The sequence below is a fragment of the Raphanus sativus genome, chromosome 6 (assembly GCF_000801105.2).
Source record: "Raphanus sativus cultivar WK10039 chromosome 6, ASM80110v3, whole genome shotgun sequence".
In the NCBI taxonomy this organism is placed as follows: domain Eukaryota; kingdom Viridiplantae; phylum Streptophyta; class Magnoliopsida; order Brassicales; family Brassicaceae; genus Raphanus; species Raphanus sativus.
The window spans coordinates 22,866,449-22,878,133 of record NC_079516.1 but is presented as its reverse complement, the minus strand read 5'-3'; the positions used below and the strand labels follow the sequence as shown (position 1 = coordinate 22,878,133).

The 11,685-nt window shown below is 38.5% G+C and overlaps 2 long non-coding RNA genes across 3 annotated transcripts; both read left to right on the top strand.

Annotated features, from left to right (window-relative positions):
• On the top strand, positions 1-2,864 carry LOC108811393 (uncharacterized). Of its 2 annotated transcripts, XR_008935869.1 has the most exons (5): positions 1-709; positions 810-1,047; positions 1,150-1,665; positions 1,833-1,916; positions 2,173-2,864. It is a non-coding gene; the product is annotated as an uncharacterized LOC108811393 (long non-coding RNA). The 2 variants fall into 2 exon arrangements; XR_008935868.1 differs by lacking the exon at positions 2,173-2,864 and having other exon boundaries at positions 1,833-2,116.
• A 4,955-nt stretch (positions 2,865-7,819) lies between these two features.
• LOC130496532 (uncharacterized) lies at positions 7,820-9,112 on the top strand. The gene is made up of 4 exons (XR_008935692.1): positions 7,820-7,947; positions 8,040-8,349; positions 8,420-8,632; positions 8,728-9,112. It is a non-coding gene; the product is annotated as an uncharacterized LOC130496532 (long non-coding RNA).
• The last annotated feature ends 2,573 nt before the right edge of the window (positions 9,113-11,685 follow it).

Below are 11,685 nucleotides of genomic sequence, written 5' to 3'. Positions count from 1 at the left end.
ACCCTCGACATACTGCACACAGGCGTAGCGGACAGAGTCATACTGGTCTTTGGGTTCCAGCGTTCGTGCAGCCTCCCCGTCTCATGTTCCAGTCACTCCGATTAATTTAGTTGCTCTGACTCTGATTGTTATGGAATTGATTCTACTGCACTGTTGACAGGTGCAACGGCAGCCACTCCTTCCTTTCTTCCTTCCTTCCTTCCTTCACTCCGATTAATGTAGGAAGCTTTTCAAGCCTCCGTCTTCTCGCATTTCGACTCTCAAACGCTTTGGGGTTCTTCAACTCCCGGTTGTGTTTGTACTACCTACTAAGTTGAACCATTGGTATTGTGGCAACTTTAAGAACAATTGTTCGATTTCATCGGCCTCATCAAGGTATTTCAACTTTCTATCTAACAAGTAATGTCAAGAACATTGTAATCATTCTTTAACGCTATCAACTTGCTTACCAGCTTTGCTTTGATATTAAAGCACATCGCCATATGCTCTCAGTATTTTACCCTTATTGAAATTGAACAATTTGTGAATAATACATATGCAAACTAGTGTCACATTATATCTATGTCTGGCATCACGAATGATATATACAACTTTTCTTGCATGGTGAGATGTTTTTTCTTTCAGATGATGCAGAGAAGGTGTCCAGTTCATGTTCGATTTGTGTTTGAGGATAATATAAAAATGGTCGCATTCTGGCTGACGACATGGGGTAAGATCATATATCTTCATCGTTCTGTAGTATTGTGGTCCGTGCACTTATTATTTGCTATGTCATATTCTTATCTCCTTCTAAAATTTTATTTGACCAGTTCGGGGATGACATTGCAGTCCATTGCTGTACTATACACACTTCTATGTCAAGGATTTGATGGGACCTCCTACGGTTAAAAAGGCCACCAACGACTAACTGGGACACCAACGACTAACTGGGAAGCTGGAATTAAGAAATGGGTTTGGAGACAAACAGGACTCAACTTATATTCCCTCTGTGAGATGATGTTTTGTCTGGAATATAGATAGTTTCACGCGACCACGAAGCGTTTTCAGGTGTAGTTGTTCATAAATAATTTGTTTCTCTATATCTATCTTATTCCATGTATGATTCAGCTATCTGAAAAAATATTCCTTATTTGGGTTGTTCCTTTTCAGACCATGACTTACAGGCAGAAGCAAAGCGAGTGAAGAAAGTTGGAGTCTAAAGTACGTGAACAACAACCTATATATGAAGACGGATCAAGGATTATATATCCCCAGTTGGTTTTTGATTTAAGTAGCTAAACTCAATGGAGTTTTACATTTGCGACAGTCCTTTTTTTTGGCTTACTCATTGTAGACAAATATTTTAGTATTTACGGAGCTAGTTCTGCATGCTTGCTAGCCCGTGCCATTGTTTCGAGATGGAACTCCTGCAACAGTAAATATCAAGCCACATCTCAGTCAGAAAATCTTTGAATCTTCTCCAGATTGAATGGTGTAATCATGTAGGACTGATCAGCGTAGTTCACCTTAAACTCTGGAGGATGCGGTATAAGTTATACCCAGCATAATGTGGTGATTCCAACCAAGAAAATTGGGCAGAAAGTGAACCTGGAGGTTGATATCATGGGCAAATACGTTGAGAGGCTTCTTCTCACCACTACAGCCTTCTCCATGAACACCCCACAGGTATCTACAAAAAAACTCAAACCTTTTCTTATTTCTGAAAATTGTTTACCGATCTAGACTTGTCATTGACTGCCTTCTTCCTTTAGTGAATAGTGAGTGACCTATACCATCTCTCTCTAGCCATTTGACTCTGAGGTGATTTTGGTTCTTGTTGTATCTTTTTGCAGATGTCTTTTTTATTGGTTACAGGAAAATAAGGGATGAAGCTCAGCTGGAAAAAAGAGAAGATTATTTGGGAACTGTTGGTCTATGTAAGATTGATCTTGACCTCTGTTTCTTTGTAATGATGGCCGTGAGCATTTGCACAAAACTTAGGTGCTGTCAGAAAAGTAGATGAACCTTATCGAGTAACGATGATCTTTTCATTCCTGTCAATTGGAGAATAAGCTTATGATTGCATTACCTTTTTGTTTATGCTCTTGCTTCTTTAGTGTGTGTGTGTGTCGATGGAAATAAAATGGAAATATAAAGAGAATATCTAATAGTTTTCATTATATATTCGGCCAGGAGCAATCTTGAATCTTATCAAGCTTAAACCATCCAGCTTGTGGTGATTCTTCACTCCATCTTCCACCAACGATTTGTCTTGAGAGAGATACACTTCCAGCAAGCCAAATCCCATCTTCAATCAATCATTCATCCACTGTTCTTGCTGAGAGAGATACACATCCAACAGCAAGGATCCATCCGCCATCTTCTATCCCTCTTTTTGTTATGGTATTTTTGTGTAAGGTCATTTTAGTACTACGGAACACTAGAAGACTTTTAATTAGAGATAAGAAATCGAGGTTAGAAGATATGTATTATTGAGTTTATGATTTGGGACTACAATGTTTGGTGCATAAAACTAGTTCTAGTCGCCTAAACTCTAATCTCTTAGCCTCTGAAAGTTGATCCCTTGTTCTAGGGTTTGTGATTCCCCTTTATATTTATAGATGTCGGCTTCAAGTAGGGAAAACTCTTCCATAATCAGAAAAGTAGGCAGAAAACTTCTATTTTGCTTCAAGGGTCGGTTCGATAGAAGGGGTCAGACCGATGGCAGGGGTTGGACCCTGGTTCCTTCTCAAGCAGGGGTACGGATGTCGAGGGCCTATCCGGAAGCTGGAGGAAACTAGTACTTGAATATTTTTTCCCTACAGTTTGCCCCTTATTCCTTGATTTTATAGTTGAAATCAAGGGATAATTTGTGTTTCTGGACCTTGCCTTGATAGTTTTCTCCTAGGCTGGAGATTACTTTAGACGCCTTAGTTTCTCATACTGATTTAGGCGGGGGCCGTGTTGATGACTGAAATGGTCGAGCAGGATACAATCCCTAGGACCGAGCGGGTTTTCGATCACGAAAAAAGGAAGTAGAGAAACCCTAGCTGTTGCGTTAGGGGAGTCAAGTCGGCGGATCCCTTTTGGAGGAATTTTGGAAATTCCCCGAAAAGGAAACATAGGAAATCTTCCCGATTTTTGTCCCTTCCTTTTCCTTGGTACATGTCCTTTTTATTAATCCTCTTTTTTCCATTCCCGTGATTTAATGGAAAATAGTATTTTTCGGATATATATATGGATGCTTTGATATCCTTGAAAATATAGATCCGAATCGGAGCAGCTTCCTTCGCTGATTCAAATGATGAACGATCAGAGTATTTATCTGAAGATAATCTGTGTGCTGAATCTTCTAATGAGATTCATAAACTGGTTCACGGTCTTGGCTTACCTTCGGAGATGATAGATGTGTGCATCGACAACTGTATGATCTACTGGGAGGAAAATGCGGAACTGGTTGAGTGTCGATTTGCAAGAAGCCATGATTTAAGCCGCAAGGACGTGGGCGAAATAGTGAACCGTACCAGCAGATGTGGTACTTACCTATTACGGATAGGCTGATGAGATTATATCAATCTAAAAAGACTGTAGCAGTGATGAGATGGCATGCGGAACATACTCAGAACGAATGTGAGATTCACCATTCTCACATTCCTCAGATGTAAAAGCGTGGAAACACTTGAATAAGGTGCACCCGGATTTTGCAAGCAACCCTCACAATGTTTATCTTGGTTTGTGCATGAGCGGCTTTATTCCTTTTGGAATATCTGGAAGACAACGCTCGCTTTAGGCAGTCATACTGACGCCTTACAACCTTCCACCGGAGATGTGTACAAAGAGAATTCATTTTCATGAGTATATTAATACATGGCCTAAGCATCCGAAGAGGTCCCTCGATGTATTTCTACAGCATTTGATAAAATAATTGAAGGAATTATGGTCAACAGGGGTGGAGACAAATGATTGCTCAACGAGAAGAAACTTTACAATGCGAGCAGTTCTTTTGTGGACCATCAGTGACTTTCCTGCATATGGGATGTTATCAGGGTGGACGACGCATGGGAAGCTAGCTTGTCCGTATTGTGTGGGAATCACAGACACATTTTTGAGCTGAAAAAATGGTAGGAAAACGTCTTCGTTTAACTGTCATGAAGATTTCTTCCTATTAACCATCCGTACAGAAGGAACAAGACATTGTTTCGGACAAAAAGAGTTGTACGGGAGACCGCTCCACCATATTTATCTAGAGAGGAAATTGAGAAAGATATGGATTATTATGGTGCATTAGAAACAGTCCGCAAATGGGGTAATTGGCATACTCCAGAAAATATGCCTGATGGTTACGGGACACAACATAATTGGCAGAAGAAGAGTATATTATGGGAACTTCCATATTGGAAAGATCTACTTCTGCGACACAATCTTGATGTGATGCATATAGAGAAAAACTTTTTTGACAACATCATCAATACATTACTGAACGTCCCCAGGAAGACAAAACATAAAAAGAACTCAAGGTTGGACTTGCCTGCATTATGTGCTAGGAGTGAGCTGCATATTAAAAACAATGGGCAAATTCCGGTTCCTATTTTCAGATTGTCAACAGAAGCGAATGCGGTATTTTTCAAGTGGGTGGCATCAGATGTGAAGTTTTCTGATGGTTACGTATCAAATATGTCGAGATGCGTTGAGCATGGATAAAAGTTTTCAGGGATGAAGAGTCATGACTGTCATGTGTTTATGCAACGACTCTTACCATTTGCATTTGCGGAGTTACTACCAAAACATGTTCACGAAGCACTTGTAGGTAACAAATAAAATTATTATTACTTTTTTTTCTTGTTGGAAAAAAGTTACAAATAGTATCTTACGTTGACTTGTACATTATTTGTAGGCATTTGAGCATTTTTTCAGAGATCTTAGCACACATACGTTAAATGAAGATGGCATCAGACAACTTGATGAAAATATACCCATCTTAATGTGCAATTTGGAGAAAATGTTCCCTCCATCATTTTTTGAGGTGATGGAACATCTTGTTGTCCACCTCCCGTATGAGGCATTGATGCGTGGACCTGTTCATAACGGATGGATGTACCCTTATGAGAAATCCATGAAACATTTGAAAGGAAAAGCCAAAAATCTTGCAAGGGTCGAAAGTTCAATAGTTGCTGGGAGTTTGAATGAGGAAACATCTCATTTCACGGCGTATTACTTTGGGTCACAAGTCCGGACTCGGAAAAGGGCGGCAGGCCGATATGATGACGGTGGTGTGATGTCAACCTATGCTGTGCCAGGTGTTCCATACATATTCTGTCAGATTGGATGTTTAGGGGGAAAACTGAGAGAAGTTTGGTGGTTGAATACGGAAAACGCTCACAGTGCACACACATATATACTCCTTAACTGCGATGAAATATAGTCATTTGAGAGGTAACTTTTAGTTTTTCTTAGTGGATAGTTAGATAATTTTTTATACTAACTTGATGATTTTGTTTTCAAATACAGTGAGTTTATTGCACAAGTTGAAGAAGTTATATCGGGATATCAACAAATGATCTTAACAAATGGAAAGAGCAACACTTCGTGAAGTGGCTAAAAACACAGGTATCTATATCGTTTGCATATTTGACTTAAATAAATAAATAAAAATTGTATGTGTCAAAATATAAATACAGGTTGATTATGATGATCCATTCTATCTTCTGTGGTTTCACGAATCGATACAAGGTCCGCTCGCTAAGGTCATTAAAGTATCTATGTATTTTACATGAGGATAAACTTTTCACACTTACGAGTATGGAAGTAGGCGAGCAAAGATGAACTGGAATATGTGTGAAAGGTGAAACATAATTCTATGGAATCTTACAAGAGATCATCGAAGTGGAATTCCCAAGCTTAGTAAAGATGAATTGCGTCATCTTCAAATGTGACTGGTTCAACCTCACAGTAAATAGAGGTCTTCGGTATAGCAAGTTTGGAGTTGTGGATGGTAATGCTGCACGGAGGTACAACAAATTTGAGCCTTACATATTGGCGTCTCAAGCAGATCAAGTTTGTTTTATTCTGTATCCGAGGATTAAACAATCTGGAATATGTTGGTTAGCCGCTATAAAAGTTACACCTCGAGGCCGAGTTATCAGAGATGAACAACCACCTCTGCAAGAAGATTTCATTAATGTCGTGGAATTACCTGATCAAGCTATGGATGAAATCTTACTTGTTGATCCACAAAACATGGGATATGAAGATCTTCCAGACGATATAACGGACGATGGCAACCAAGAAGAATTTGAAGAAATTGATGATTGTAGTGATGAGCCGAGTTATGGTGCAGACGAAGATTGACTATGTTATTAGACTCATTGTGTTTCACTATCTTGTTAGACTCATTGTGTTTTATTTTTTCCCTTATTTATGACATGAATGTTTTGAGGTTCTGAGATTGTGTGGTTTTTGATTTTGAAAATGTAAGTTAAGAAGGTATGTGTTTAGGGTTTGGGTTTTGAGTTTTGGATTTTAGGGTATTAACACATTTCTTCCTTAAATCGTCGTACAAGAAAAACGCGGGTCGACCCTAAATCGTCGTACACTGAAAACAGGGGTCGACCCTAAATTGTCGTAAAAGGAAAAGGCAGGTCGACCTTAAATCGTCGTACAAGGAAAATGCGGGTCATCCTTATCCAGTCGTAAAAATTTGAATCTTTGTAGTCGTACAAATTACACTATAAATATGCACTCCACAACCACTTCCAAATCACAAGAATCATATAAATCAAATGTGAAGAGTGAATCTTCCCACGAAACAGACGGGCGTGCATGGTCACCAGAAAAGTTCTTTTCAATTCTGCATAGCTCTTCCTCGGTTTCTCGGGTATGAAAGCCGAAGAACCGAGGAAAGCTATGTAGACATGAACTATGATCGTGCTCGCCCGTTTGTTTTTTAAAATAAAACAATTCGTCCCTAAATCGTCGTACAACAAAAACGCGGGTCGACCCTAAATTGTCGTACAATTAAAACGCAGGTCGACCTGGATTCATCGTACAGAGAAACACGGGTCACCGGTAATTGGTCGTACATGTACGACGAATGTACGACAAATTCGAGAATCTTATATATACTCGGTCTCCATCGAGTTGCTCTCTGTTCTTTCTCTCTCTACCGTCGGATTACCATATCTCTAGGTTTTTTTTTAAGTTTAGGTGGTCAGTTAGGGAATTTCGATTAGGTTTGGAAGTGTTTAGTTTAGGTGGTTAGTTTACGGAATTAAATTTGAATAATCAAACTCAAATAACAATCAAAAATTGTATTTTGTAAAATAGGTTAGCAACATATCTGGTAGGCAACGACTTAGGAACAAACCGAGGTACGAGACTATATTCCTCAGTGGCCCGAATAATCCCTGAGCTTCTACCTCCGGTGGTGGAACCGCACCCGAATTTGTCCCTAAGAGTCAATCTCAGGGAATATCATCACCACAGACTTCAAGTCATCAGTATGTGCCTCCGCCTCCATCGTTTATGTGTCCTCCACACCATCCGCACCCTCCTCCGCAGCCTCAGCCGCCACAACCCGCCAATGATGCACCACCTCCTGCAGCACCTGTTGGGAATCCGCAGCCTCGTCCGTATTTGATGGTGCCACTTGATGCTCCGTATGCCAGGTATGAGGTCGAGGACCTGCTCCAAATGCCTGGTCGGGAAGTTTTAACTATTATTGACCCCGATCGACCACCAAATACAGTTTGGTAATAATATTTTCTTTATTTTTAATTATTTAATCTACATATTTATTTTATTTTTTTAATTATTTAAATTTTATTATTCCTCTAAATTTTCAGGTTTAAGACAAACAACAACTTGGGATCATCTGTTTCAGATTGCATCAGGTCATACTTCACTGAACCCCATCCAAACTAGACTCTTACACCTGAGTACATTCGAATGACGTGGTTTAAATTTTTTGCGGTAATTATTATTATTTTTTTTATATTTATTTAAAATTTTCAAATTTTAATATTTAATTCATTTATTAATTTGAAAATTAATTTTTTTTGTAGCAAAAATAGAATTGGTCCATTGGCATCAACGAGAAAGTCAAAGAGGCTTTCAACGAGAAGGCGATGGCGTGCCTTAAGAACAATGTTGGTGACTGGAAAGACAAGTGGCAGTTTGAGGGGGATGCTGCAAAACCGACGTACATCAGCGACTTACGTGTAGACTGGCCTCAAGGCTTATTGGATGAAGCCTCGGAATATTCGCACGTCCAACAACTGTTCAGCGGCCCGGATGACACGTGACGCGGAGGGTAATATGCCGTTGCCCCATACTTCTGGGCAGACTCCCCACGCTGGAGTCGCCTTGAAGATGGTAAGTGTAATTTATTTACAATATTTTAATTGTCTACTAATGCTTAAACTAATAAATAATTTGAACGTAGGCCGCTGAGAAAGGGGAGCCTTCATCCCTTGCAGAACTTTACAAGAAGACACACAGCCATAAAGATGGCACGTTCATGGACGCCCGAGCTGAAAGGATCCACAACGAAGTGTAGACTCGGATCCAGGAGGTCGAGACCCAGTTGTCTCGACAGACCCCGGATGCCCCACCAGTCCAGTTATCTACCGCCGAAAAAGATAAAATTTTTGAATAGGTAATTTAATATTTGTTTATTTATTTTTACACTATATATATATATTTGTTTATTTATATATATTTATTAAATCCATCGTAGTTAATTAATTGCAGATTATCCCGAAGAAAAGGGAACGGATAGTGGGGATCGGTTCGGTGAACGATGTTCCTAGGGTAACAGCGGCTTACGCTGCTACAAGGCAGGAGGAACATGTTCAGCTCCAGACAGATTTGATGGCTGCCAAAGAGGATTTGACGGCTGCCAAAGAGGTCATTACAGAGATGTGGTCTGATAATCAGCTTTTCACTAGCGTCCTCGAACTCATGGCAGAATCAAACCTGAATGTTGCGCGGATATGGCGGTCTCTACGTCCGCGCCGCAACCCTGCTCCCAAAGAGCAAGCGGATTTAGATAGATAAGCTGATCTCCGTAGTTCCGAGCTCCGAGATGATCTTCACCTTCCTTAGTATAGGTTAATTTTTTTCATTTTCGGTTTGTATGCATATTTTTTGGATATTAAAATATTTTAATAGATTATATTTTAAATGGTATATTTTGTATTAAACAATTATTAAAAATATATTTTTTTTATTTTATTAATTTTTTTTTAAACGCCTGATTAATTATGCTATTACAATGATGAGAATATTACATAGACGATTCTACAGCCGACAATTCTACCATTTTTTACGAGAAAAGTCTTAAATTAGTCATACATTTTACTTCACAGTAACCTCTAATGTACGTCGATTGATTACATGGACATTACGTCGATTTCGTACATCGAATCTACATCTACATTACAACAAACATTTTTCTTCCATTTAACCTCTAAATTACGTCGATGCTTTACCTCAATATTACGCCAATCTTGTACATCCAATCTACATCGACTTTACGACAAATAAGTTTACGACGAATGGACAATGATATGTATTTGTCGTAAATTTTACGACGATTGTATGTCGGATAGTCTTTACGACGGGTGAATATCACATGCTCAAGTATAGGTTAGCTACTCCTATACAAGCATTAAGAACAATCTTCTAAGATGAATATCACATGCTCAAGTATTCATATTTAGGGCTAATCCCTCAAAACCTGTTTGAATCATAAATCTAACAAGGGTATTTACTCAGACATAGCTAAGCAAAACATCATAACTGTTAAATAAAGCTTCATCAAATAAATATAATAGAAAACAAAGGTGTTCAAGAAAGCTCTCAATGATAACTCTCTCTCTCTCTCACAAAACAAATGGTATGAAAACCTTAGGTAGGAACTATGTCTAAAAACTCTAAAAACCGTGTTTGTGTCAAAACACTTAGACAAGACATAAATACTAGAATAATTAGGTTAAAACTCGTCAGGGGTATCTTGGTAAATAGATGGGATCTTAGGCTTCATGTCGGCTGTGACCAATATGGGCTTCTGCGGTTTAATATCGATTGATACCACTGAAGGTGTATCGATCGACGGGCGTCTCTCTGTGTCGACCTCGGGTGGTCGATATGGTCTTCTCGGGTGAAATCTCTAAAGTGCTCCAAAATACTCCAAAATCACCATCTTTGCTCCAATTGCTCCTGAGCCTATAAATATGCTATCTAGACTCCAAAATAGATTAAATATACCATAAAACTCTAATATACAATGACTAAAATCGGGCAAATTGATGGTGTATCAACTCCCCCAGACTTACCCTTTTATTTGTCCTCAAGCAAAAACAACTGGTAGTCTCTCTGGAAAATGTTTGAAAATGGCAGGGACTCAAAAAGTTTAAAAATCTCAGTCATATCTTCCTAGTAGTGCAAGCCAAGTTATAAACATCCTAATTACAAGCACATTATACCATATCCTAGCATAGCAACCAAATTCTCATAGTCAACAACTCAACTAATCATGTATGACAATCCCCTCTACTAACCTCATTTCTTGCATAAAATAATTGTGTAAGCTTTACCTTGGGAGTATCGATCACATGATGCAAGGATGATCAAACAAGTATCTGGACCTACAGATAAAAAGAAGTTCATTTTCTCTCTCTCAACTAATTTCTCTCTTAGTCAAAGACTACTATATTGCAGATTCATTGACCAAGATTGGACAGGCTTCCATGAATCAAGTTTTAATGGTTTTAACCACCAAATCCTGTTCACTTTTTTTTTACCTATATCCTAGGATTTATCTGAAGCAAGCCTTAATGGTTGTAGCCACCGAGTCCTGTTCAAATCATTTACCTATGGAATTCTTATGAATCAAGCCTTAATGGTTGTTGCCAGCAAGTCCTGTTCGAATTCTTTTCCAAAGTATTAGCTATACTATAAATATCTTTTTTATATAAATAAATATAAAACTATCTAATCTAAAAATTTCGAAATAGAGAGGGAGATGTATATACACAAGGCTTTACCTTTCAGACTTGTTTGAAGAATCTGATCCCATGTATGCCAAGCCCAAAGACAAGCAAATAATGTTTGTATTAGGTTAGAGGTCAGCTTTGGTTCTTTCAAACACTCTCAGTAAGTGCAAACATAGTTGACATGTTGATCCACTTTACTATCTTTAGCACTTCTGTAACTAGTAAATCTAAGACTGATCTAGAAAGTGGTTAATGACAAGTAATAAATCAAATAAGATCATTGTCCCCTTATTGACTCAATAAAAACTTTTTGAAAACATTTTATATGACTCAAAATAGTAGATAACAGTTAGTAATCCCCCAGACTTAAATTACACTGTCTCCAGTGTAAAACAGTCGGAGTTTATAAAAACCATAATATAAATGCGAAATTAAACAAGTTAGAACGTTATACCTGACCGATACCATATCGATCGATGTAGATGAAAGAGTGTCGATCGTCACGGATGTGGTGTCGTCGATCGATGTCGACTTGGTCGCGTCGGTTGATAGAGATGCAAACGTCTACTCAGATCTTTTTTTTCTTTTTTTTTTAATAGGACCTGCATAAAGTAAGGAAAAAAAAAAATAATAATAATAATACCAGGTTGAATGACTTAGTTGTTGTGAGAGCAGTTGTTTGCTGGTGTGCAAACATCCTCTTCTTCTGTGG